Here is a 6,825-nt window from a genome sequence, read left to right as displayed (position 1 = left end):
CAGCTGCTCAGGAGGCTGAGGCAGGAGAATTGCTTGAACCTGGGAGGTGGAGGTTGCAGTGAGCCGAGATTGTGCTATTGCACACCAGCCCAGGTGGCAGTGTGAGACTCTGTCTCAAACAACAACAACAAAAACATAAACAATAGCAATGTGTAGTGGGATGTCTAACATGTGAAAGATATGACCACAGAGGCACTAAGAATGAGAGGGCAAAAAGGAAGTCTATTGTTACAAGCATTGTTTTGTACATTGTACAAAAGTGGCGTAATATTATTGAAGGAAGACTATGTAATTAAAAATGCAATTTGGTAAAAGTAATAAAAAACAAAGGAGTCTAATTTATGAGTTAACAGGGGAAATGAAATGGAACCGTTAAAATGCTTTATACCATTAGCGAGATGGTAGCCATAAATCCAACCATATCAGTAACATTAAATACAAATACTCAGAACATTCCAATTATAAAAGACAGACATGATCAAATTGGATATAAGAACAAGTCCCAACTATATGCTATCTTCAAGAAACCCACAGTAGCTATGAAGATATAAATTTCAGTGATGGAAGAAGATACACTGGGCAAACACTGATCAAAAGTAGGCTGGGAGTAGCTATATTAATCAGGAGGATTAAGAGCAAGGAATATAATCAGAGTTAAAACGAGAAATTCTGTAATGATAAGGGGGTCAATTCTCAAGGAGACATAGCATTCCTAAATGTATGCATGTTAATAACAGAGATTCAAAATACTTAAAAAAAAAAAACACCTGAGCTGGAAGGAGAAATAGACAAATCTAACATTACACCTGGAAATTTCAACATCCCTGGATTGATAAAAGTAGAAAGAAAATCGGTAAAGGTATAAAAGACCTGATCGATGTTGTCAACCAACTTGGTCTAATGAACATTTTAGGTATCATTCCACCCAACAGCAGCAGAACACACTTCCTTTTAAAGCATATGTGGACTAGTCACCAAGATAGATCATAGCTTAAAAATGGAAACAAAACCCTGACATCATCAAGTGCTGGTGAGTGTGCAGAGACACTGGACCTCACCTGCATTGAGGATGGGAAGGCTGAATGATGCAGTCACTTTGGAAAGTAGTTTGGCGGTTTCCTTTTTTTTTCCTTTTTGAGACAGGGTCTCATGTTGTCACTCAGACCCAGTTTCCATCATTGCCAGGAGTGCAGTGGTGCAAACAGCTCATTGCAGCCTTGACCTACGGGGCTCAAGCATCCTTCCTCCTTGGCCCCTCAAGTACCTGGGACTCCAGGTTGGATAATTTTGTTTGAGTGTATTTTTTGGAGAGACAGGGTTTTGCCACATTGCCCAGGCTGGTCCTGAACTCCTGGCCTCAAGCAATCCTCTTGCCTTAGCCTCCCAAAGTGCTGGAATTACAAGTGTGAGCCGCAGTGCCCAGCCTGGTAGTTTCTCATAAAGCTAAATATACATCTACCATAACACCTAGCATCCCACTTGTATGTACTTACCCAAAGGAAATGAAAACATATGTGTACAAGAACATATACATGGATGCTTACAGTGGCTTTATTTATAGTTGCAAAAAACTGGAAACAACTCAAATATCCATCAGCTGATGGATGGATAAAGAAACTGTGCCACAGCCGTATGATGGAATTCCTACTGGAACTACTCAGGGTTAGAGAGGAATGAAGGGCTGTTACACACAACTCAGATGACTATGAAAGATATTATCATGAATGAATGAGGCTGGGCTTCTACAAATACGTGACTCCATTTGCATGTTATTCACATTCCAGAAAAGGCAAGGGAGTGGAGGAAGGGGACTGATTAAAAAGGGACATGAAGGAAATTTTTGAAAAAAAAAAATAAAGAAAGGAACTGCTGACATGGTTAAGAAAACCAAAAGACAAGACACAGACTGGGGGAAAATATTTGAACACACATGTCTGTAAAGGACTTTTATCTCTAATACATAAATAACTTTTACTATTCAATAATAAAAAGACAAACCATATTTAAAATGGGCAAAGGATTTGAAAAGACATTCTACCAAAAAAGACATATGGATAGCCAATTAGTAATAAACGATTCGTGTAAATTAATGATGTTGTTCAGCATCATTAATCATCTGTGAAACGAATATTAAAAGGACAGTGAGATATCACCATGCTTGCCAGAATGGCTAAAATTAAAAAGACAGACAACACCAAGTGTTGGTGAGGGTGTGGAACGACTGGAGTTTTCCTACATTGATGGTTGCGAAAAAAGCAGTTTCTTAACAAGTTAAATATATTCTTATCATTTGACTCAGCCATCCTGCCAGGTGTGTGCACCACCATGGAAGGCAGTTCGAGAACTGCTGGTCATAAACTCCATTGTCCGTGCAGGTCTGCTGTGGCCACACTGGTCCCTTCAGGGTCTGTGGCTGAGCTGGTCTTTCATGGTCTCAGGTTGCTGTCCTTTTATGTGCTTGTCCTGTTTAGACAGTTTTTCTAGCTTGTCTGACATCAGGCTGTCAGAATAACTTTTTGTCAATGTAATGTTTCTATCTGTAGCTGCCTTTCTTTCTTTTCTTTTCCTTTTTTTTTTTTTTTTTTTGAGACAGCCTTGCTCTGCCCCCCAGGCTGGAGTGCACTGTCACGATCTCAGCTCACTGCAACCTCTGCCTCCCAAGTTCAAGTGATTCTTGTACCTCAGCCTCCTAAGTAGTTGGGAATACAGGCACCCACCACCATGCCTGGCTAATTTTTGTCTTTTTAGTGAAAACGGGGTTTCGCCATGTTGGCCAGGCTGGTCTTGAACTCCTGACCTCAGGTGATCCACCCGCCTTGGCCTCCCGAAGTGCTGGAATTACAGGCATGAGTCACTGTGCCGGCTGTAGCTGCCTTTCTTTAATGGTGCCTTTGATCTGCTGTGTTTTTCATACCAGCAAGGACACTCACCATCATTCTTGCTGTTGTCTTACCTTCATTTCTTTATGCCTTTTGCAAGCATTACCTCATTTTGTCTGCTGGGGAGGGGCTGTCACTCTCATTTATCACTGGTTGACAGCTCTGGCACAGCGCTGGGATTCAAGTAGGTTTGACTCCAGTGTGTTCTTTGATCATGGAGCTGACAGTGTGAAGGGAGTTCAGAAGCTGGCACCATGTTGCCCACAGACAGACACAGACAGAGGGAGGGCGGTGGAGAGAGCTGTGGGGGCAGGTAAGCTCCCTAGAGGAGGTGGAACGAGATCCCAGCCTAGAGGTTCAGGGCAGTAGGGAGAAGCCACAAGTCCAGTGAGAAGTGCTCAAGGGGATCAGCCCAGTGGAGAGCTGGGAGATGAGGAGTGGGTGCTAGCTGGAAGATGAATGTAGTGCTACATTAGGCAGGGCCTTGAATGCCAGGGCAAGCGTTGGGTTGGACCATGTGACTGGGCAGTGGAAGGCACCATGCCCAGGTGCCCTGGCTAAAAGACTCATGTCAATGATCTTGGGATGCAAGCAACTCATGCAATAAAGGCCGTGCCAACTAGTGGCCATCTGCTGTGAGGTCTCAGCTACCTTCCCTTGCAGGAGACATGGGGTGGGGCTCCAGGCTCAGGCAGTGGACAAAGGATGGATCTTCCAGCTCTCCTGCTGCTGTCCAGGGGCGTTCTGCCTTTCCCAGGAGATAAAGGTGTCCTCTGAAGCCCAGTGCTCTCTTTTTCTGCTTCTCTGTTCACCTTTGAGAGGTCTCAGCCTTCCTCACTGGGATTATTAAGTGGCAACAATTAGTAGTAAGTTTAGACAGGTGACTCACGCTATGGACAGATGTGCCTCGCTGTCTCCCAGGCACGTCCCCTTAGTGTGAGTTGGCAAGGCAATGAGAAATTACACACATCCAGTGAGCCTTCACCCCATGGCTGTAGCGGGAAGGATAAACCAGGCGGCAGAACCCAAGTGTGTCTGAGCACAGCATTGTCATCCACCCCGGAGATGTCCTCCTTATCCACTGCCTCTCCCTCCCAAGCAGGACTGGCTACAGAGCTTGCAGGGCTTAGTGAAAAGTAAACATGCAAGGTTGCCCCTTCAAAAACTATGAGACCAAGCGTGGGCCTCTGCATGGAGCATGGAGCCCTTGCGGCTGCACAGACACATGCCTGTGAAGCCACCGCTGTTCCTGTGCCTGGCCCCGTTCTGTCCTGCAGAAGACGCTGGCTGGACCTCAGAGGGCACTGTCTTTACTTGTGGGGCCTCCATTTGCGTGTGGCTATTTGCATTCTGGCAGCACTGGGGGGGTGCATCTGGGCATGGAGCTTTTCAGCGCCCGGCTCATTGGTTAAACCCGGCTGGGTGCTGGCTCACCTTGCTCTTGACGGGCACGGATGTGTATTCTCCATTCTCTGCCAGCCTCTCTTCCTAGTCATCTATTCCCCACTGCCGAATTTACAGTCTTAACACATTGTCTTTCCTTGAACCATGCCCTCCTCCAAAACAATAGATTTCCTCTTGGTCAATACCAGCCCACGCCCCTGTCGAGCCTGTCAATGAGTTTCAGGGCATCCTTTCATATCCCTAAGAGCTGATCAACATTCCTTCTTCAAAGCAGAACTCAACCTCCGGGCTGGTCATGGCTTCTCAGAAGGGCAGGCAATTAGCTGAGACACTGTTTCTTCTGCAGCTTTGACTGTGTCTGCCTCCTTCCTGCCCCTCCAGGAGACTCCATCTCTACCTCTCAGCCTGGGGACACCATGGCCTCATGAACAGAGGCCCAGCCATTACCTAGAGAAGTGTGAGTTAACTACATTTCCAGTGACACGTTCATTCATTTGCTCCCTCTCTCCCTCTCACCAGTGTTAGTTGTGAGCTGGCTGACACACAGGTGCTGGGGTGCAGGGGTGAAAGGCAGGAGAGGGCAGGGAAAGCAGCCTCAGAAGCTCTGCAGCCTCTGGTTCCAATCCCAGCTCTGCCATTTGCTCATTTGTAACTTTGGGTAAGTTTCCGAGCTTCTCCTCTCCTGTTTCCCAGCACCTGCCTCATGGATTGTGGAGGGAATGAAGGGGGCAGGGAAAAGGGACAGCCGTCCTTGGAGGGCTTGGCACCTGTGACCTGTCCTGGTCCATGATGACTCACAGCCCCAGCCTGGACTTCAGCCTTAGGGCCGCCAGGAAGGCGAGTGTTGAGTGGGGCACTGGGTCGCACCTATGTCGGGGAAGACCAGGAGCCTGGATACCCAGAAGGCATCATGCCTTGCTCTGCCAGTTCTCCTTGGACTGGGGCTTCCCTCCTCTCAGGCTCCAGGCTCCAGGCTTCAGGCTTGGACTCGCCTGCGCCTCCTGCCTCCTGCAGCCACCCTGCAGCTCCCAGAGATCTCCCACCCCTCTCTAAAGAAGCGCCTCTTCTTTAGAGATCCCTCCAGTCCCCCTGCACCTTTCTGCACTGGCCCATACATTTACATTTAAAATATCTATGTGATGATTTGGTTAATGTCCTGCCTCACGTCACTTGAAGCCCCGTGAGAACAGGGACTGTGTGTGTACACCATCGTATCCTGGGCGTTCACTGGGCCAGGTATCAAGGCCAGGCTTGAGAAATCTTTTTTGCATAAATAAATGAGTTTCTGGCTGAGAAAGAGAAACACACAGAGAGAGATTGAGAGAGATAGACAAAAAGAGAGAACTCCAAGGGGCCTCATGCCTGGGGTATAGACATGGGGGGCTGGCAGTGGGTCCAGATGTCTGGGGCTCAGGACCATCTGGCCCCATGGCCAGGGCTAAGAATTTGGGTCTTTCTCCCGAGGGCCCTGGGATGCCTCCAAAGGGCATCTCGGGGCCGCGGGGCGCTTCTGATTTGCATTTTAGGAAGATCAGCCGGCAGCTGTGTGGAGAGTGGATTTATAGCCAGGCTTCTTTGTTCAAATCCCCAGAGTCATTTTCTTCTTTTTTATAGGATTCTGCTTGTTAGGAACAGAGCCAGGAGCTGATTATTTCTTCCTAACTCACTTTGTGACCTTGGGCGAGTCCCACTTCTCAGCAGAAAGCAGGCGACAGCCTCTGGCTGTTCCAGCTCCACAGCTGTGGTCTCCCAAGACATCCGTTCCTCCCCCAGAGAGGCCTCGCCTGCCCCGCTCACAGCCGCCGGCCGTGGATGAGGATCATCTTTGCACCAAGCTTGCAGCCCTTGTGGGTCTTCATGCTGGCACTGCTGCAGGACGGGGTCTAGCTGGGGGTGTGTGCACACCTCCCTTTGCCGATGACTCCCACACGGTCGATGAGAAATCCATCGGGGAATGCCTGGTGTTGGTCCCGGAGACTGCAGCTGTTGCTCCTTGCTTAACTCCAGCGTCCCCTCCCTAGGCACTTCCACCCTCTCCCACTCCGCCCTCCCTGTGGGGGCTTGGGGAGGATGGTGGCCATTCAGAGCCACAGCCAGCCTGCCTCCCCCACACACGGGCGCCCACCTACCCCTCTGCACTCTGGGGCCATTGGGGGGTCTCCTGGTGATGTTTCAAGTGAGGCTGACAGAAAAACCCCATTCCACTTTCCAGCGCTGCCAAAATCAGCTCTCCCGCTAGGTTTATAAAGTTTACCTGACTTTCCTTCTGCCACCCAGGAGGGGACCTCCCTGTATCTGAAGAAAACACCTCCCCCTTTAAAAAAAAAATTGTTTCTCTGAGAAGCAGATGAAAGTTTTGGCTAGAAATCCAGAGGGCTGGGGTGGCAGGCGTGTACATTCAATCATGGTTTATTGCCCTAAGGAAAACATACTTCGGTCATGAAGTATTCCCCCTTGAAATCTCACTTGACATCCTGTAAAGAAAGAGTAACGTTTTTAAGAAGTTGTCGGAGCCACCTAATACCTTCCCTCCAAAGCAAAG

This window comes from Sapajus apella, unplaced genomic scaffold (genome assembly GCF_009761245.1).
Source record: "Sapajus apella isolate SASKATOON/1434 unplaced genomic scaffold, GSC_monkey_1.0 scaffold96, whole genome shotgun sequence".
Classification (NCBI taxonomy): Eukaryota; Metazoa; Chordata; class Mammalia; order Primates; family Cebidae; genus Sapajus; species Sapajus apella.
This window is presented reverse-complemented; position numbering follows the sequence as displayed.